Source organism: Mytilus galloprovincialis, chromosome 5, assembly GCF_965363235.1.
Source record: "Mytilus galloprovincialis chromosome 5, xbMytGall1.hap1.1, whole genome shotgun sequence".
Lineage (NCBI taxonomy): Eukaryota > Metazoa > Mollusca > Bivalvia > Mytilida > Mytilidae > Mytilus > Mytilus galloprovincialis.
Window position 1 is genome coordinate 13,888,146 of NC_134842.1, and position 22,627 is coordinate 13,910,772.

The 22,627-nt window shown below is 33.1% G+C and overlaps 2 long non-coding RNA genes across 2 annotated transcripts; both read right to left on the bottom strand.

The window, feature by feature from the left end:
- Window positions 1–8,737: 8,737 nt before the first annotated feature.
- LOC143075206 (uncharacterized) lies at window positions 8,738–12,072 on the bottom strand. The gene is made up of 2 exons (XR_012978253.1): window positions 11,807–12,072; window positions 8,738–9,444 (listed from the first exon to the last, which is right to left on the bottom strand). It is a non-coding gene; the product is annotated as an uncharacterized LOC143075206 (long non-coding RNA).
- Window positions 12,073–14,527: 2,455 nt separating this feature from the next.
- LOC143075205 (uncharacterized) lies at window positions 14,528–19,125 on the bottom strand. The gene is made up of 2 exons (XR_012978252.1): window positions 18,243–19,125; window positions 14,528–15,229 (listed from the first exon to the last, which is right to left on the bottom strand). It is a non-coding gene; the product is annotated as an uncharacterized LOC143075205 (long non-coding RNA).
- Between the last annotated feature and the right edge of the window lie 3,502 nt (window positions 19,126–22,627).

Below are 22,627 nucleotides of genomic sequence, written 5' to 3' on the forward strand. Positions count from 1 at the left end.
AGTTGTAATGTTCGTGAGTGTCTTTAGTTGTAATGTTCATGAGTGCAATGAATTGTAATGACCATGAGTGTATCTAATTGTAATGTCTGTCATGCAGTGCAATTAATTGTAATGTTCATGAGTGTCAGTAGTTACGCCCCTCAGTTTAGTTTAAACTTAGTTTAAACATATTTAATTTAATTATAGTGGATTGGGAAACAAGTTTTGCAACTTATATTAATCCCTTTCCACTTTGCGGGTGCGAGTGCTGCCTTGTAGCGGCATTAACCTGCTCTTTTTCGAAATCTACAAGGGTGTCTTTAACGTGCAAGAGATATGGCTCTCTCTTAACACGGGTCAGCCATTTATCGCCCTCTTCCGACGGACTATCATCGCTTCCTCAAGACCATACTCGCAAATGGTCTCAAGGGAGCGCCGAAAATTCAGTGCCGTTAGTTATAATGCACGTGAGTGTCAATAGTGCTTTTAGTTACAATGCTCGCGGATGCCATTAGTTGTAATGTCTGATAGTGTTATGAGTTGTTATGTCCATGAGTGCAATGAATTGTAATGCCCCCGAGTATTTTTAGTTATAATGCCCGTGAGTGCTTTTAGTTGCAATTTTCGTAAGGTGTCTTTTAGTTGTAATGTTCGTTAGTGTCTTTGGTTATAATTTTCGTTAGTGTCTTTTAGTTGTAATTTTCTTTAGTGTCTTTGGTTATAATTTTCGTTAGTGTCTTTTAGTTGTAATGTTCGTTAGTGTCTTTGGTTATAATTTTCGTTAGTGTCTTTTAGTTGTAATGTTCGTTAGTGTCTTTGGTTATAGTTTTCGTTAGTGTCTTTTAGTTGTGATGTTCGTTAGTGTCTTTGGTTACACTTTTCGTTAGTGTCTTTTAGTTGTAATGTTCGTTAGTGTCTTTGGTTATAATTTTCGTTAGTGTCTTTTAGTTATAATCTTCGTTAGTGTCTTTTAGTTGTAATGTTCGTTAGTGTCTTTAATTGTAATGTTTGTTTGTGTCATTAGTTGGAAATGTTCCTGAATGTAAGATGTCAGAGGTTATGTACGTGAGTGACGTTGATTACAATGCACGCGAGTGCCATTAGTCAAAATACACGTGAATGCCATCAGTTATACTGTCCGTGAGAGTTTAAGTTACAATGTTTGTGGATTCCATTAGTTGTAATGTATGTAAGTGTCGATATCATAAGTTTTAATGTATGTAGGTGTCATTGGTTGTATTATAGGTGACAAGGTCATAAGTTATACTGTCCGTCGGTGTAATTGGTTGTAGTGTTTATCGATGTCATAAGTTATACTGTCTGTCGGTGTAATTGGTTGTAGTGTTTATCGATGTCATAAGTTATACTGTCTGTCGGTGTAATTGGTTTTATTGCATGTCGATGTCATAAGTTAAACTGTCTGTCGGTGTCATTGGTTGTAGTGTTTGTCGATGACATAAGTTTTACTGTCCGTCGGTGTCATTGGTTGTAGTGTATGTCGATGTCATACGTTATACTGTCCGTCGGTGTTATTAGTTGTAGTGTATGTCGATGTCATACGTTATACTGTCTGTCGATGTCATTGGTTGTAGTGTATGTCGATGTCATACGTTATACTGTCTGTCGATGTCATTGGTTGTAGTGTATGTCGATGTCATACGTTATACTGTCTGTCGATGTCATTGGTTATACTGTTTCTCGATGACATAAGTTATACTGTCTGTCGTTGTCATTGGTTGTAGTGTTTATCGATGACATAAGTTATACTGTCCGTCGGTGTAATTGGTTGTAGTGTATGTCGATGTCATACGTTATACTGTCCGTCGGTGTTATTAGTTGTAGTGTATGTCGATGTCATACGTTATACTGTCTGTCGATGTCATTGGTTGTAGTGTATGTCGATGTCATACGTTATACTGTCTGTCGATGTCATTGGTTATACTGTTTCTCGATGACATAAGTTATACTGTCTGTCGTTGTCATTGGTTGTAGTGTTTATCGATGACATAAGTTATACTGTCCGTCGGTGTAATTGGTTGTAGTGTGTCGATGTCATAATTTATACTGTCCGTCGGTGTCATTGGTTGTAGTGTATGTCGATGTCATAAGTTATACTGACCGTTGGTGTAAATTGTTGAAGTGTATGTCGGTGTCATAAGTTATACTGTCTGTCGGTGGGTGTAATGGGTTGTAATGTATGTCAATGTCATAAGTTATACTGTCCGTCGGTGTAATTGGTTGTAGTGTATGTCGGTGTAATAAGTCATAATGTCCGTCGGTGTAATTGGTTGTAATATATGTCAATGTCATAAGTTATACTGTCCGTCGGTGTAATTGGTTGTAGTGTATGTCAATGTCATAAGTTATACTGTCTGTCGGTGTCATTGGTTGTAGTGTATGTCAATGTCATAAGTTATACTGTCTGTCGATGTCATTGGTTGTAGTGTATGTCGATGACATACGTTATACTGTATGTCGGTGTCATTGGTTGTAGTGTATGTCAATGTCATAAGTTGTACTGTCTGTCGATGTCATTAGTTGTAGTGTATGTCGGTGTCATTGGTTGTTGTGTTTATCGATGACATAAGTTATACTGTCCGTCGGTGTCATTGGTTGTAGTGTGTCGATATCATAAGTTATACTGTCCGTCGGTGTCATTGGTTGTAGTGTATGTCGATGTTATAAGTTATACTGACCGTTGGTGTCACCGGTTGTAGTGCCTGTCGATGTCATAAGTTATACTGTCTGTCGATGTCATTGGTTGTAGTGTATGTCAATGTCATAAGTTATACTGTCCGTCGGTGTAATTGGTTGTAGTGTATGTCGGTGTAATAAGTCATAATGTCCGTCGGTGTAATTGGTTGTAATATATGTCAATGTCATAAGTTATACTGTCCGTCGGTGTCATAAGTTATACTGTCCGTCGGTGTAATTGGTTGTAGTGTATGTCGGTGTAATAAGTCATAATGTCCGTCGGTGTAATTGGTTGTAATATATGTCAATGTCATAAGTTATACTGTCCGTCGGTGTCATTGGTTGTAGTGTTTATCGATGTCATAAGTTATACTGTCTGTCGGTGTCATTTGTCGTAGTATTTTTGTCGATGTCACAAGTTAAACTGTCTGTCAGTGTAATTGGTTGTAGTGTTTATCGATCTCATAAGTTATACTGTCCGTCGGTGTAATTGGTTGTAATGGATGTTGATGTCATAAGTTAAATGTCCGTCAGTGTCATTGGTTGTAATGTTCGTCAATGTCATAAGTGATAATGTCCGTCAGTGTAATTGGTTGTAACGTTCGTTAATGTCATAAGTTATAATGTCCGTCGGTGTAACTGGTGTAATGTTTGTCAATGCCATCAGTTATATACATACGTTATATTGACCGTTGGTGTAATTAGTTGAAATGTATGTCGGTGTCATAAGTTAAACAGACCGTTGTTGTTATTGTTTATAATGTATGTCGATGTCTTTTACAAGCCAGCATTAAAAAAAATAAATGAATGATAACTCTAATTTTCGAGTAATATGGTAAGCAACGGAAACAAGTGTTTCCAATGTTAGTCAGCCAGCTGAATGGATATAACCAATGGCATGTTGATTACTAGTAAAAATAGGTCAAATTAACACACAATAGACAGTTTATTCAGTTATGTTGCCGTTTCTTTATTTCGGATTTTACTCACATGTTTTAACTCATGTCTTGGTCGTATGTTATTTTCAGCCATATTTAAGTTGTTTACAACTTTTTCATGTATATATTACATCTGCTTTCGGTATTTATTATCTGCAGCTTTGTGCATATGAATAAGTTCAATCATGGATCTAAATATTTTAGATATCATTTTACTGTAATCGACATAATTTATGTGCACATATTTAAATTCGTTATTTCAAATTTGTATTATTAATTTTACCTTTCAGTGAGTTGAGAACTACTAGTAATGCTTTTTGTTCAAAATAACATAAAATTTTAGCCGGAACTCTCTTGAGCGCATTCTTTCCTTCTTTAAAGAATAATGTCTGTTTGGAGCTGTAACTTGGGTTTACCTAAGATTAATAAACAAATATCCAAGGTGACATAAGCAAAATGGACGAATTATTTTAGCGATTTTTAGTCAGATCCTAATCTTACCAAGACTTAATCATATATACCACATCCCTTTCTTGTAGGCGGGACAAACTTTCAGCGGCGAAGTAACTGCTGGAAGATTCGCAAACAACACCCAACCATAAAAACACGAGAGTGAATTTCGGTTCTCGTGCAGTAAATTGTTAGCAGTTTCCTTGGTGTTGACAACTTTAATCGTCGCAGCTAGTATACTATATTCGTGAACATGCAGTCAACTTAATACTGTGGATGGTCTCAGGATCGCCGGTAGGTTAAGCCGAGTTCCAATCAACTAGTGTCACCCACCAAACCGTGGTATTTATCAACTTATTGGTAAGACAATGATAATCCTCGGTAACTACTAGTATAAACATTTGTTGTATCAAGCATCAAATAATTCCTTTACAGTATTGCATTTATAAAATTGGGTTAACTTTGCTGATCTTTGACTGTCTCTGTTGAATTCATTTACCATTTGTAGACAGGGGCATTCTTCAAATTTACATTTTGTATAAATTGTGCATATTGTTGTTGTGAAATTATGTCCTTTATGGGTTATAGAACAGTCAGGATTCTACTTCGTCAAAATTATCTCCCCATTACGCCAGTTCATTTTCACAATCGTAGAAATGGAAGCCATTGTGGGGATGACGCGCTGTCAATTTTTCTCTTGGAAACCGATAAATTTATCCACATTGCACCATTACGATCCTTTTATGTCACTTGTATTTTAAAAGACAAATGTATCAACTAGCTAATGAGCATCAATAAATGATCTTGTCTGCATTGATTTAACTTAAAACTATTGTCTGATCGGTTGTCAGGTGGAATTTTCGAAAATTCATAAACATTTAAAAAAAAAATCCTATTAAATATTTCGTGGAAGGGAAGACTAGATTTTTTTAGTGGTTGAAGGCTATAAACCTTAGTTATCACACACAAAAAAAAAATATAATTTTTCGAAGATATGCATTTTCATCAACCAACTTGAAAGACTGTCGTCAAGTACTTTAAAAAAAAAAAATATTCGAACACACCTACTCTGTTTTTGTGATTCATTAGATAGGTATTTCACTTGACCCATATATTTTATCTTTTCGTACTGTGATTTTTTTATGTTATAAAGTCAACCTGTAGCTTTGATATATAAGAATAATAGAATCTGAAGCGAGACGATGTACAAAATATTCTTGCTTTGTACGATATCAAGACAAAATATTCAACTCAAACACGCCCTAACATAAAAAGGCGCACTCAATTTTCTCTTTTCGATACAATTGTTACCCATTTTTTTGGATTTTTTTTTCTTGAGTCACATAATGGAAGGGCAGACACGAAAATTACTGAACTAATAGATTGATATGTTTTCCGTCCGTGGTAATTTTAAAAAAAAAAATCGGAGGTTATGCATTTTCTACATCCAACTTGAAAGATACCCATGTCGTGATAGCTAATTGTTCTGCTTAACTATGTACTAGATAAATTTAAAACTTATGCAAATGGTGTTTTTAAAATAAAACACTTCGTAATTGAGAAGAAAATTGTAATTTTGTTTGTTTCTATTAACTTTAAAAAATTTTGTCACTATAGTAAACATTACAGTAAGCATTTATCGCCTTCTCTAACAAAGAGCTTCGATGATAGTCCGTCGGAAGGGGACGATAAATGGCTGACCCGTGTTAAGAGAGAGCCATATCTCTTGCACGTTAAAGACACCCTTGTAGATTTCGAAAAAGAGTAGGCTAATGCCGCTACAAGGCAGCACTCGCACCCACAAAGTGGAAAGGGATTAATATAAGTTTCAGAACTTTTTCCCAATCCACTATAAAAAAAAATATGTTTAAAACTAAAGAGCTTCGATTGTTTTGTTCTATTTCAACCGGGTTTCCGACTGAGAATAGAATTATAAAATTATATTTAAAAAAAATACTTCTATACACATACACATCTTCGCTGGTCAAGGATCAGGGAGAGGAGAGGACTGGATCGTAATCGTTGGATTTCGAAGATGAGACATACAAAGGATAATTAAAATCATGACATGTTATTACATATATCAGGGCGAAATTGTATAGACAGACACCCATTAATTGTTGAAAACCATTTTATGTTGACCTATAATTTTATTTTGACTCTTTGTGTCGTCGTTTTGTTGTGTATATATCCCCATCGTCTTAACCTCGACATTCATAAACAGTACAGGGAAACGCGCACTAAAACGTTTTTATTTGATATCATTTTAGTTTAGTGTTCTATTCAATGAATTCAATGTCAGGAAACAATATGTTTTTATATAACATAACGCATTTTATCTATTTTTTTGCTTATTTTGATCTTGTCACACTGTCTCTTTTTCTCTAATTTAAAACAGATGGCTGTTGATTGATTGATTGATGTTTGCTTTACGCCGCCTTAGCGCAAAAATGCTATATATATATAGAAAATTATATATAGGGAAGAACAAAAAATTTGCGAAAGCAAATTAACAGATCTAACATTGTTGGGTTGATGTTAAGACGAGTTGTATATATTGCGGCGACAGATTGCTCTTGCTAAGGCCGAATGTTGGATCATATTACTTTTGATAACCAGATGCTTCGCAGGGCGCAGCTTTATACGACCGCAGAGGTTGAACCCTGAACGCTTGGGGCAAGTATGGACACAACATTCAAGCTTGATTCAGCTCTAAATTTGGGTTGTGATTAAATAGTTGACACAGCATAGGTTTCTGACACAGAATGAATGTGGTCTAATCAACTTAAAATTGTGTTTTTTGCCTTTGAGCAATTCACTATGCTGTTGAATATTAATCCTCTCAAAAAAATGTTTGAAGAAATTTTCTTTTTATTTATGAAATCTGAAATGAGAAAAATTGATCCCCCCCCCCCACCAATTATTTTTTCACACCCCCTTTCCCTTATTCCAAAACTGATCTCAATTCAAATTACTAATGGAGTTTGCAACAATAACTACTCATTTAAATACATCATAAAATATTAAAATGTAAAAAAAGTGCTTGTTATCACTGAATGGTAAAGATGGTAGTAAAAGTGAATATACATTGTATATTGTACAAAACAATGATTTAAGTTGATTCAACAGTTCAACTACTATTCTGGACAAAAAAAGATAACTCCAATTGAAAATTTCTTGCTATTGCGCAATATTGTGCAATTAGATATTTCTTGCTATTGCGCAATACTGTGCTATTGAAAATACTTGCTATTGCACAATACTGTGCAATTAAAGATTTCTTGCTATGGCGCAATACTGTGCAATTGAAAATTTCTTGCTATTGCACAATACTGTGCAATTGAAGATTTCTTGCTATTGCTGAATACTGTGCAATTGAAAAATTCTTGCTATTGAACAATACTTAATATAATAATTTTGGATCCTGATTTAGACCAACTTGAAAACTGGGCCCATAATCAAAAATCTAAGTACATGTTTAGATTCAGCATATCAAAGAAGCCCAAGAATTCATTTTTTTGTTAAAATCAAACTTAGTTTAATTTTGGACCCTTTGGACTTTAATGTAGACCAATTTGAAAACGGGAACAAAAATTAAGAATCTACATACACAGTTAGATTTGGCATATTAAAGAACCCCAATTATTCAATTTTTGATGAAATCAAACAAAGTTTAATTTTGGACCCCGATTTGGACCAACTTGAAAACTGAGCCAATAATCAAAAATCTAAGTACATTTTTAGATTCAGCATATCAAAGAACCCCAAGGATTCATTTTTTGTTAAAATCAAACTAAGTTTAATTTTGGACCCTTTGGACCTTTGTAAACCAATTTAAAAACGGGACCAAAAATTAAGAATCTACATACACAGTTAGATTCGGCATATCGAAGAACCCCAATTATTCAATTTTTGATGAAATCAAACAAAGTTTAATTTTGGACCCTTTGGGCCCATTATTCCTAAACTGTTGGGACCAAAACTCTCAAAATCAATCCCAACCTTCCTTTTATGGTCATAAACCTTGTGTTTAAATTTCATAGATTTCTATGTACTTATACTATAGTTATGGTGCGAAAACCAAGAAAAATGCTTATTTGGGCCCTTTTTTGACCCCCAATTCCTAAACTGTTGGGATCCCAACTCCCAAAATCAATCCCAACCTTCCTTTTGAGTTCATAAAGTTAACCTTGTATTTAAATTTCATTGATTTCTATTTACTTATACTAAAGTTATTGTGAGAAAACCAAGAATAATGCTTATTTGGGTCCTTTTTGGCCCCTAATTCCTAAACAATTGGAACCAAAACTCCCAAAATCAATCCCAACCTTCCTTTTGTGGTCATAAACCTTGTGTCAAAATGTCATAGATTTCTATTTACTTAAACTAAAGTTATAGTGCGAAAACCAAGAAAATGCTTATTTGGGCCCTTTTTGGCCCCTAATTCCTAAAGTGTTGGGACCAAAACTTCCAAAATCAATCCCAACCTTCCTTTTTTGGTCATTAACCTTGTGTTTAAATTTCATAGATTTCTATTTACTTAAACTAAAGTTATAGTGCTAAAACCAAAAGTAGTCGGACGACGACGACGCAAACGTGATACCAATATACGACCAAAAATATTTCAATTTTTACGGTCGTATAAAAAGGCAATCAGAAGAATGTGATAAACGTAGTACAATGAGGTTATAAAATTTAATGGCAAAAATATTTTTCACAACTGTTTTACATAAAACTTGGCTGTTTTGCTGTCACCTGTGTTCGTGAAAACAAGTTCGTCGTTAACTTTATATTCATCATATCTCACTGTGTATAAATTTTCAAAATCAAATTTCTCATAGATTTTTTGTGAAATGTTTGAAGTACATTCACCGACAATACACACTGGAGTAAATCCTAGTTCTCTACAAAATTCGAGTGAAGCCTTCATTAATTTCGAAGCTTTTCCACGCCCCCTGTAATTTTTATGAGTTGCCAAAGCTAGAAAATGCATTGCTCGTGTAACTCCAAAATGCTGAAATACGTCACTTTCTCTCCATTTATGGTCAAGAAATGTACGCACTTTTTTCAATTTTTCATTTTTGATCTGCTGTATTCCCGTGTCGTCTGCTGCTTCGTTTAATGTTTCTAGAAACATTGTACTACATCCGATGATTTCTCCCGATGTGTTCGACACCAACAAAATAGATAAGTTATCTTTCAAACGGGATGCAAACCTTTCAGTAACTATCTCGTCTATTTGAAGTCCTAAAGATTTCCATAAAGGTTCATCTGGCCAAAAATGTTCTTTCAAAAACAAAATAAGACTGTCTGTGAGCTCATTTGATAACAATTCTAAATGAGCATCTTCAAAATTCAATGATTTGTCGATTCTCCGTAAAACCTGCAAAATATAACTATCATTAATTTATGATATTGGTTATAACATTGTTGCTTTTGACGATTATGTTAGTAATTTAAAATGAAGGTAAAATCTACTCCTACATAATTTCAAAAATAAAAAGGTCATGTCCAATGAACTGTAATAGGAGTTACAGAGACAAACCATGCATGTAATCCATTCATAGTAAAATTTCTCCGAATTACCAAAGTTCAAAATCTGAATTATTTGAAATTCAACAACAACAAAAACAAATATGTCCAACATGATTATAGGTATACAAAGATAGTGACGGACGGGCGGACGGACGGACCGACAATGTTGTAGTAATCGATATGGTCATCGTTTTATTTCATGCGTCATCAACAATTGACAATCAGACGACATAAGAATTCTCTTTGATATCGCCTTAAAATTCAATGTTTGCTTACAAGTCATGTACATCACAATCAATTAAGTGACTTGATATAGCAAAAGCTCGAGATCAAAACACTAGTAGTTGTTATGTCAATGTGGACTACAGGTCATATTTTCAGAGGCGGATTTAGAGGGTTTTTCAGGGTGCCCGGGACACCCTTTTTGTGAGAAAAATTTGGTTGTTCATATAGGGAATCACTAAAGCATGACTAGAGCGGCCCCCATAGGCACTCAGTGGGCCCCCCTCTTATGAAAATTTCTAGATCCGCCACTGATTTCTGTATACATCTGTCGCAGGGGTAACACAAGGGCAGACTCCAAGATGTACACAAATGGCTGTTTAAATATGCCTCCCACGTAAATTCACATGTATCGTAACCAATGTGTAAACGGTTGTGGATTTCGCTGTGTTAACAATTACAATTGAATAAAACCCTACAGAACATTTATTCTGATTCTGACTACGGGGCGCCGAATGGGACTCTTGTGATTTGTACTCGAAATTCAATTTTGTACGGACAAGAGTGAGTTTTGTTCAACAAAAATGAGTTCAGTTTAACAAAATTTGTAGCATACTACAAATTTAAAATTTTGGCATACAAAATTATCTTTCAGTGGACAAAAGTTACTTTTGTCATGACAAAATTCATTTTTGTAACAGACTTTACTTTTGTTACCTAATTTGAAAATTGGGCGACAAAAGTCAATTTAGTATGCAAATTTGTTTAGTTTGGATTCTGTGAACTAATTTACATACAAAATCGACTTTTGTGAGACAAAATTGACTTTTGTGAGACAAAATTGACATTTGTGAGACAAAATTGACTTTTGTGAGACAAAATTGACAAAATTGAATTTTGTCTCACAAAATTGAGTTTTGTCTCACAAAAGTCAATTTTGTATGCAAATTTGTTTAGTTTGGATTCTGTGAACTAATTTGCATACAAAATCGACTTTTGTGACACAAAATGACATTTGTGAGACAAAATTGACTTTTGTGAGACAAAATTGACAAAATTGAATTTTGTCTCATAAAATTGAATTTTGTTTCACAAAATTGAGTTTTGTCTCACAAAAGTCAATTTTGTCTCACAAAAGTCAATTTTGTCTCACAAAAGTCAATTATGTCTCTCAAAAGTCAATTTTGTCTCTCAAAAGTCAATTTTGTCTCACAAATGTCAATTTTGTCATCACAAATGTCAATTTTGTCGTCACAAAATTGACTTTTGTGAGACAAAATTGACTTTTGTGAGACAAAACTCAATTTTGTGAGACACAAATTCAATTTTGTCAATTTTGTCTCACAAAAGTCAATTTTGTCTCACAAAAGTCAATTTTGTCTCACAAAAGTCGATTTTGTCTCACAAAAGTCGATTTTGTATGCAAATTAGTTCACAGAATCCAAACTAAACAAATTTGCATACAAAATTGACTTTTGTCTCACAAAAGTCAATTTTGTCTCGCAAAAGTCAATTTTGTCTCACAAAAGTCAATTTTGTCTCACACAATTGACTTTTGTTTTTTAATTTCCATATCAGGTAACAAAAGTCAATTTTGTATGCAAATAAGTTTATATTTGCATACCTTTTTGACAAAATTGACTTTTGTCATGACAAAAATGACTTTTGTCTACAAAAATGAATTTTGTCATCACAAAATTGAAGTTCTCATAAAACAAGTCTGTATCACATAGTTTTGTAAGACAAAAATGATTTTGTTATGACAGAATTGAATTTTGTACAAAACCACATAAGAGTCCCATTCGGCGCCCCGTACTGACGCATAACAAAAAGAATTTACACATTAGAAAACGGAAAAATAGACAAAAACAAAATAAATTAAAATTCCGCGAAATTCCAGTAAGGATTTTGGCGCATTAACGTCATTTCAAAACATGACGTCATACGAATGAAAACGTGAAAGCTGAAGGTTTTTCTATTGCGTTTACCTTCTAAACTCGGATACAATTGCATTAAAATAAAGTATTGAGGTAGGTGTTGCTTGTTTTCTGTTCTATTGCATTATTCGCACATTTACTGATTTCAGCAAGTCAACATGGCGGCTCCTTGGTTACAACATGTCAACAGTGAATTTGACGGTAGCTTACGATAAAAAAATGTAAATTTAAAATTGCAAATGTTGGGTTTACTGAGAAGTAAAAAAAGTAATCACAATTTTTTTCTAGCGGTTAGTTAAGAAATCATTCATGCAGGTTTATTAGATTTGTTTTACCGAACAGTGGGTAAAATAGAACAGCAATACACACGGTATACCCATCATCGCTTCAGTTTTTTAATGATCGTATTTGTCCTATTAGAATCGAAATAATTCATGGAAGCCATAGATTTGTTGTAAATTTACACATGGCCTGGGCGGCTTCCATGAATTATTTCTTAAGTATGTCGATGTCATAACTTAAAGTTTACGTCGATGTAATTGGTTGTAGTGTATGCCGTTGTCAAATGTTACACTGGTCGTCTGTTTCATTAGTTGTAGTGTTTGTCAGTGTCATAAGTTATACAGTCTGTCGGTGTCATTAGTTGTAGTTTATGTCGATGTCAAAAGTTATACTGTATGTCGGTGTCAATAGTTGTCATCGATATCTTCGATGTCATACGTTATACTGGTCGTTAGTGTCATGTTGATTACTATTTTAAAATTGGTCAAATTTGCACACAATAGCGAAAACCGAAAGTTCTGAGTTGTGTTCCCATTTCTCTTATCTCGGATTTTACTCACATTTTCTAATTCATGTCTTGGTCGTATATTATTTTCAGCCATATTTAAGTTGTTTTCAACTTTGTTAGGTATATATTACATCTGCTTCCGTTATTTTTTATCTGTAGCTTTGTGCATATGCATAAATTCAATTACCTTAATGTACTGTAATCGACATAATGTATGAGCACATACTATTGAAATTCGTCATTTCAAATTTGTATTATTAATTTTACCTTTCGACTTCTAGTAATGCTTTTTGTTCAAAAAAACAAAATGATGTTCATTCTGGTTTTCCGCGCGCAATCATCTGAAGTAAGAAAAAAAACCTTTTCATTTAGGCGTTTTTTTTTTTGTTTTTTTTAAAGGGGGGGGGGTGACTTTATCAAATTTTAGCCGAAACTCTTTTGAGCACATCCTTCCCTTCTTTAAAGAATAATGTCTGTTTGGAGCTGAAACTTGGGTTTACTTAAGATTAAAAAGCAAATATCCAAGGTGATATAAGCAAAATTGACGAATTATTATAGAGATTTGTAGTCAGATCCTAATCTTACCAAGACTAAATCATATATACCACATCCCTTTCTTGTAGGCGGGACAAACTTTCAGCTGCAAAGTAACTAGTACTGGAAGATTCGCAAACAACACCCAACCAAAAAACACGAGAGTGAATTTCGGTTCTCGTTCAGTAAATTGTTAGCAGTTTCCTTGGTGTTGACAACTTTAATCGTCGCAGCTAGTATACTATATTCGTGAACATGCAGTCAACTTAATACTGTGGATGGTCTCAGGATCGCCGGTAGGTTAAGCCGAGTTCCAATCAACTAGTGTCACCCACCAAACCGTGGTATTTATCAACTTATTGGTAAGACAATGATAATCCTCGGTAACTACTAGTATAAACATTTGTTGTATCAAGCATCAAATAATTCATTTACAATATTGCATTTATAAAATTGGGTAACTTTGCTGATCTTTGACTGTCTCTGTTGAATTCATTTACCATTTGTAGACATGGGCATTTTTCACATTTACATTTTGTATACATTGTGCATATTGTTGTTGTGAAATAATGTCCTTTATGGGTTATAGAATAGAATTACAAAATTCTATTTAAAAAAAAACTTCTATACACATACACATCTTCGCTGGTCAAGGCTCACGGAGAGGAGAGGACTGGATCGTAATCGTTGGCTATCGGAGACATACAAGGGATAATTAAAATCATGACATGTTATTACATATATCAGGGCGAAATTGTATAGACAGACACCCATTAATTGTTGAAAACCATTTTATGTTGACCTATATTTTTATTTTGACTCTTAGTTGAAGTAATTGTCGTCGTTTTGTTGTGCATATATCTCACATCGTCTTAACATTGACATTCATAAACAATACAGCGGGAAACGCTCACTAAAACGTTTTAATTTGATATCATTTTAGTTTAGTGTTCTATTCAATGAATTCAAGGTCAGGAAACGATATGTTTTTATATAACAACGCATTTTATCTATTTTTTTGCCTATTTTGATCTTGTCACACTGTCTTCTTTTCTTTAATTTAAAACAGATTGCTGTTGATTGATATGTTGATTGATTGATGTAAGCTTTATGCCGCCTTAGCGCAAAAACGCTATATATATGACGTGTTATATATAGAGAATATCATATGGCGTTTTCAATATCACATCCGTATCAACCCGAGACGTACGTCATACAGATTAAAGGTGTGATAAAGCTTTTGCAACCGTGCTGATATCGATATCATCACGGGTGGCTGATACAGCACGCTTGACAATGATTGTATTACACATACAGTTATTCTGTATTTACTACGAAGTATATAATAAAGATATATATATTGCGGCGACAGATTGCTTTTGCTAAGGCCGAATGTTGGATCATATAACTTTTGATAAAAAGACAATGAGAAGAATGTGATAAACGTATGAGGTTATAAAATTTAATGGCAAAAATATTTTTCACAACTGTTTTACATAAAACTTGGCTGTTTTGCTGTCACCTGTGTTCGTGAAAACAAGTTCGTCGTTAACTTTATATTCATCATATCTCACTGTGTATAAATTTTCAAAATCAAATTTCTCAAAGATTTTTTGTGAAATGTTTGAAGTACATTCACCGACAATACACACTGGAGTAAATCCTAGTTCTCTACAAAATTCAAGTGAAGCCTTCATTAATTTCGAAGCTATTCCACGCCCCCTGTAATTTTTATGAGTTGCCAAAGCTAGAAAATGCATTGCTCGTGTAACTCCAAAATGCTGAAATACGTCACTTTCTCTCCATTTATGGCCAAGAAATGTACGCACTTTTTTCAATTTTTCATTTTTGATCTGCTGTATTCCCGTGTCGTCTGCTGCTTCGTTTAATGTTTCTAGAAACATTGTCCTACATCCAATGATTTCTCCCGATGTGTTCGACACCAACAAAATAGATAAGTTATCTTTCAAACGGGATGCAAACCTTTCAGTCACTACCTCGTCTATTTGAAGTCCTAAAGATTTCCATAAAGGTTCATCTGGCCAAAAATGTTTTTTCAAAAACAAAATAAGACTGTCTGTGAGTTCATTTGATAACAATTCTAAATGAGCATCTTCAAAATTCAATGATTTGTCAATTCTCCGTAAAACCTGCAAAATATAAATATTATTAATTTTCGGTATTGGTTATAACATTGTTGCTTTTGACGATTATGTAACTAAAAGTTACTCCTACATCATTTGAACCAGGTGCTCCGCAGGGCGCAGCTTTATACGACCGCAGAGGTCGAACCCTGAACAGTTGGGGCAAGTATGAACAAAACATTCAAGCGTGATAAAGCTCTGAATTTGGATTGTGATCAAATTTTTGACATTATATGGGTTTTTTACACAAAACAAATGTCAAGATTTTACAAATCAATTAAAGATTTCTTCTTCAAACTTATTTAAATCTAAAATTAAATAGTTGACACAGCACAGGTTTCTGACACAGAATGAATGTTGTCTAATGAACTTAAAAATTATTTTTTTTGCCTTAGAGCAATTCACTATCCTGTTGAATATGAATCCTCTCAAAAAAATGTTTGAAGAAATTTTCTTTTTATTGATGAAATCTGAAATGAGAAAAATTTACCCCCCCCCCCAAATTTTTTTTCACATCCCCCTTTCCCTTTTTCCAAAACTGATATCAATTCAAATTTCTAATGGAGTTTGCAACAATAACTACTCTTAAATACATCATAAAATATTAAAATGTAAAATAAAGTGCTTGTTATCACTGAATGGTAAAGATTGGTTGGTAGTAAAAGTGAATATACATTGTATATTGTATAAAACAATGATTTAAGTTGATTCAACTACTATTCTGAACAAAGAAAGATAACTCCAATTGAAAATTTCTTGCTATTTCATAATATTGTGCAATTAGATATTTCTTGCTATTGCGCAATACTGTGCAATTGAAAATATTTGCTATTGCGCAATACTGTGCAATTGAAAATATTTGCTATTGCACAATACTGTGCAATTGAAGATTTCTTGATATTGTGCAATACTGTGCAATTGAAAATTTCTTGCTATTGCACAATACTGTGCAATTGAAGATTTCTTGCTATTGCTGAATACTGTGCAATTGAAAATTTCTTGCTATTGCACAATACTTAATATAATAATTTTGGATCCTGATTTGAACCAACTTGAAAACTGGGTCCATAATCAAAAATCTAAGTACATGTTTAGATTCAGCATATCAAAAAAGCCCAAGAATTCATTTTTTATTAAAATCAAACTTGGTTTAATTTTGGATCCTTTGGACTTTAATGTAGACCAATTTGAAAACGGGACCAAAAATTAAGAATCTACATACAGTTAGATTTGGCATATCAAAGAACCCCAATTATTCAATTTTTGAAGAAATCAAACAAAGTTTAATTTTGGACCCCGATTTGGACCAACTTGAAAACTGGACCAATAATAAAAAATCTAAGTACATTTTTATATTCAGCATATCAAAGAACCCCAAGGATTCAATTTTTGTTAAAATCAAACTAAGTTTAATTTTGGACCCTTAGGACCTTAATGTAGAACAATTTGAAAACGGGACCAAAACTTAAGAATCTACATACACAGTTAGATTCGGTATATCAAAGAACCCCAATTATTCAATTTTTGATGAAATCAAACAAAGTTCAATTTTGGACCCTTTGGGCCCTTATTCCTAAACTGTTGGGACCAAAACTCCCAAAATCAAACCCAACCTTCCTTTTATGGTCATAAACCTTGTGTTTAAATTTCATAGATTTCTATTTACCTATACTAAAGTTATGGTGCGAAAACCAAGAATAATGCTTATTTGGCCCCTTTTTGGTCCGTTATTCCTAAACTGCTGGGACCTCAACTCTCAAAATCAATCCCAACCTTCCTTTTGTGGTCATAAACCTTGTGTTTACATTTCATTGATTTCTATTTACTTATACTAAAGTTATTGTGCGAAAACCAAGAATAATGCTTATTTGGGCCCTTTTTTGGCCTCTAATTCCTAAACTGTTGGAACCAAACATCCCAAAATCAATTCCAACCTTCCTTTTGTGGTCATAAACCTTGTGTTAAAATTTCATAGATTTCTATTTACTTAAACTTAAGTTATAGTGCGAAAACCAAGAAAATGCTTATTTGGGCCCTTTTTTGCCCCTAATTCCTAAAATATTGGGACCAAAACTCCCAAAATGAATCACAACCTTCCTTTTGTGGTCATAAACCTTGTGCTAAAATTTCATAGATTTCTATTCACTTTTACTAAAGTTAGAGTGCGAAAACTAAAAGTATTCGGACGACGACGACGACGACGCAGACGACGACGCCAACATCATACCAATATACGACCAAAACATTTTCAATTTTTGCGGTCGTATAAAAATAAAAAGGTCATGTCCAATGAACTGTAATAGGAGTTACAGAGACAAACCATGCATGTAATCCATTCATAGTTAAATTACTCCGAATTACTAAAGTTCAAAAACTGATACCGAATGATTTGAAATTCAACAACAACAAAAAAAAATATGTCCAACATGATTATAGGTATACAAAGATAGTGACGGACTGACGCACCGACAATGCTGTAGTAATCGATATATATGGTCATGGTTTTTTTTTTGTTTTTTTCATGCGTCATCAACAATTGACAATCAGACGACATAAGAATTCTCTTTGATATCGCCTTAAAATTCAATGTTTGCTTACAAGTCATGTACATCACAATCAATTAAGTGACTTGATATAGCAAAACCTCGAGATCAAAACACTAGTAGTTGTTATGTCAATGTGGATTACAGGTCCCATTTTCAGAGGCGGATTTAGAGGGGTTTTCATGGTGCCCGGGTCACCCTTCTTGTGAGAAAAATTTGGTTTTTCATATAGGGAATCACTAAAGCATGACTAGAGCGGCCCCCATAGGCACTCAGTGGGCCCCCTCTTATGAAAATTTCTAGATCCGCCACCGATTTATGTATACATCTGTCGCAGTGATCGTCGGTAGCCTATGTGGTGTACACATATATATTGTACGTATTAAAACTCTTTAAATAGTTCTTAAACAAACGAATTCAAATTTCCCTTTCAATACTTAAAATTCAAACAAAGGAACTTTTTGTTTAAAACTGACCTCAACAAGTTCTCTTCTTGGACGAAGATTATCATTATTATCAGCCATTACGTTACCAGCCGTGTTGACCGTCCCTTGACCTTTCATACACAAATCGGACATTCACATACTTTTATTGATAAATATGCTATTAAGCAGTGGTCAAAGTGATTGGTCAATTAACTGATGATTGACAGGAGATTGGATAGGTGTATTCCGTTGGTTCTTTACATCTATTTATAGCAGTAGCCGTCATGAAAAAAGCAAGACTTGAACCATATCATCATTTTAAACTAGTATTAGTTGGTATCTTATCTTGCATGGTCCAATATTAGCAGCTGAAAGCTTCACAACCAAGAGTCCCTTTATATCAATTATACAAATATAAATACAAATATTTTATTGACACAAACTCAATTACAATAATTGGCAACGGCCCTTACAACTAGTATACTAATAGTAATGATGCAGCAATTAAACAATACTACATAACAAATCATTGGGCACATTTCGAACAATGAAATGTGCAGTTATAAATATCAATATATATAGGTTAATTTGTAAGAATAGACTACTGACATAAGTATATTGTATGTTATAGCTTCAAATTGTTCATATTACTCATTTATAAGGACATTTTTCCTTAATTCAAATGATTGATTAATAAAAGATGATATTAATCTAAGTGTTTTTCTACACTTGTTATTAAGTAATAGTTTGATATATTCATCCTCAGTTTTGGATTGTTTGTCATAATTTTTAAAATAGGACAATTTTGATATAAGAACATTTCTTTGTGATTCATATTTTGTGCAGTGCAAGATAAAATGTTTTTCGTCTTCTATATTTTTATTATGACATAATTTGCACAACCTTTCTTCTCTGTTAACTTGCATGTATCTACCTTTTTCAATTACTTAGCCTTAGTTTTGCCAAAGGTGCCCTATCTTTCAACATATTCAATTGGTCAACATAGTGTGCACGTTTATTTGAAAAACAAAAATGTCGAAAAAATGACAGTTTTGATGATTCTGTAATATATGAATTCTGTTCTTGTAAAATTTGGTCATGAATTCGTTGTTTTATTTGAGCAAGCATAGGTGTAATAGGTACATTAAAAGATGTTAAATATGAGAAACCCAGATTATGGATACATTTCTTCATATTACTTGTCCATAGGTTGTTTTCTCTTGTTTGAATAAATATGTCATGAGCTAAGATTTTGTTAGATGAGATTAAATGATCTAAAAATTTCATGGAAGACAACAAAATTTTAGCTTTTAAGGGGAGTCTACCAAGCTCACTGCGACATGCATGGTTGGAAGTTTTACAGTGAACCCCAAGAATTTCTTTCATAAATTTTATATGAAACTTTTCATATGGTTCATTCTCAGTATTTTTTTGAATTGATTCAATACCCCAAACTTCACTTCCATATAATAAAATTGAAAGTACCATTGTATCAAAAAGTTTTTCTAAAAGTCTACATGAATTGTTGAGACTAAGAGATTTCTTTATTTTGAATAGAGCTTTTCTAGCCTTTTCCATCAATAAATTGGAGGCAAGGTTAAATTTGCCATTGCATTTTAAAGTTATCCCAAGGTAACAATATTTATCAACTGTCTCAATATAATATTTGTTGATAGTAAAAAAGTTTTCAAATGATTTGCCGTTAGAATTGAATATTAGGACTTTTGATTTTGTAGAATTTACTTCCAGCTTCCAATCTGTACAGAACTGAGCTAGAGTGTCAAGACTACATTGTAGTCCTTCTGGACTACTTGACAATAGTACCAAGTCATCGGCATATAACAAACAATGAATCTTATCATCACCAATTAGCACAGGGTGTGTGCTATTGTTTTTTAAATTTTCAACAATATTATTAATAAAAATATTAAATAGTAAAGGGCTTAGAACATCGCCTTGTTTGACACCTCTTTCAGATATGAAAGATGTACTTAAACCATCATTAAATTTTATTCTATTCTTTGTTTTGGTATACATTGAAAAAAAACTATGTTAAACATTTTCTTTGGAATTTCATGTGTTAATAGTATATGGAATAATCCAATTCTCCATACCGTATCAAAGGCTTTTTTTAAATCAATAAATGCAGCATAAACTTTCTTATGTTTAGTCTTGTATTGTTCAATAATTGATTTCAATGAAAAAATATGATCAGCTGTTCGATTATGTTCCATAAAACCAATTTTGTTTTTGCTTATCAAATTGTTACATTGTGTAAATTTTAATAATCTGGCATGTATAATCTTGTTAAACACTTTTCCAAGGTTCGAACTGATAGAAATCCCTCGGTAATTTCCGAGGGCCCTCATGGGGTTTTTGATTATGTGATTACTTGGCCGTTTTTTTAATGATTATTTGATTATTAAGCCAAATATTTCATGATTATTTGATTACCTAGGACTGTATTTTTAGTTTATGATTATTTGATTACTAAAGATAAGCAAATATTTAATGATTATGTGATTATATTGGCAAAAAATGGTGATTATGTGATTACTAGGACCCCCCCATGAGGGGCCTCATTTCCAGGGTCGGCCTTACTACCCTTTTTGTGAAGTGGAACAAGAAGACTCTCATTCCATATTTTTGGGAAGATACCTTCATTAAAAACAAAATTGAAAAGTTTAACAAGAGATTCCATGGTAGAGTTGGTACCATTTTTTATCATCTCATTAGATATAAAATCAATGGATGGACTTTTACCATTTTTTAGTGATTTGATGGCCTTTACGACTTCACTTGGTGTGATAACACCATTAAGCTCATTTATATCATTATTAAAAGGTAATTTAGCCTTTAAACTTTCAAAGATTTTTGTGACATTTTCCTGAAAACGATTCATTTCGGGGTGTTCAAGAGTTAGTTTTTCAATAAAGGCAACAGTAGTATACCGCTGTTCAAACTCATAAATCCATGGACAAAAAACAAAATCGGGGTAACAAACTAAAACTGAGGAAAACGTATTAAATATAAGAGGAGAACAACGACACAACACTACAATGTAACACACACAGAAACGGACCAAGCATCAGAAAAAATCCCCCGAGAATAACAAATATAACATAAAAACCAAATATATATATATATATATACGTGAATTTGGGATAGACAAGTACCGTGACACGTCTTATCACAATGTGAATTTACACTCAAAAATAAGAGAAAACAAACAACGCAACGTTAAAATGTAACACACACAGAAACGAACCATAGTATAACAATAGCCATATTCCTGACTTGGTACAGGACATTTTTAACAGGAAAAAATGGTGGGTTGAACCTGGTTTTGTGGCATGCCAAACCTCCCAAAGTGTTCCTTAAAAGAATTATAAGGTAATGATTCATTTGTTTTACAAGTTGATGACTGATCTAGTTTGTTAATCAATTTCCAGAAAACTTTAGGGTTTGATTCTATACAATTATCCAACTCATTACAAATCTTTTCTTTGTACTGTTTCTCTTTGTATTTACATCTACATCTGAAGCGAGAGCGAAAGGTATAAAAAGTTTTTCTATATTCAGCATTGAACGGAAATTTGTTGACCAATTTTTCGTAGTGTTTAACAGAGATCCTCAGATCTTCACACGATTCCGAGAACCATGTTTTTTTCTGTGTTTTATTAGATTTGTTTCTTTTAGGTTTACCCCTTTTAATGAATTTTGTGGACATATTAGCTGTTTCTATTAAAATTGAATTGAATTCGCCAACCATTTCGTTGACTTCACCAAAATCTTTTTGTATGAAGTTGTTAAATTTATCTTTAATATTTTTACTTTGAATATTTGTTTTGTAGAGCTCTATAGCTTCATCTGACCAAATGAATTTACCAGGTAAATCCTCAAGTTTTGAAGAAAAATTACAGTTGTTGACAATGTTAGACAAAATACCACATACAATAGGACAATGGTTTGATAAAGCAGTAAATTCATGTACTTGGAAAAAAACCACAGAATTAAAAAGTTCATTTGATACAATTGAGTAGTCTACAAGACTACATCCATTATAAGTAATACAGGTTGGTCTGCCAAATAAATCACATGTGGTTCGACCATTCAGGATCCTAAGTCCTGATTCTTTACACATATTAAGTAAATGTTTACCACTATTATTTATTCTTTTATTGTCAAGATTATTTCTTGGCAAACTAATATCAAACTTATAAAAAACATCATCATTACTAGAATGACTTTTTTCATCATTTACAATAAAGTCAGGCATAGTGTTGGTGTAAGCATTAAAGTCCCCTTGGATAAGGATATCACCAAGTTTACTATATTTTACAATTCCTTCCAATAAGTGAGTATACATAGATTGAATATCATTAATTATTATATAACCAATATCATCATTTCAAAAGCAGGACCGTAACTAGGGT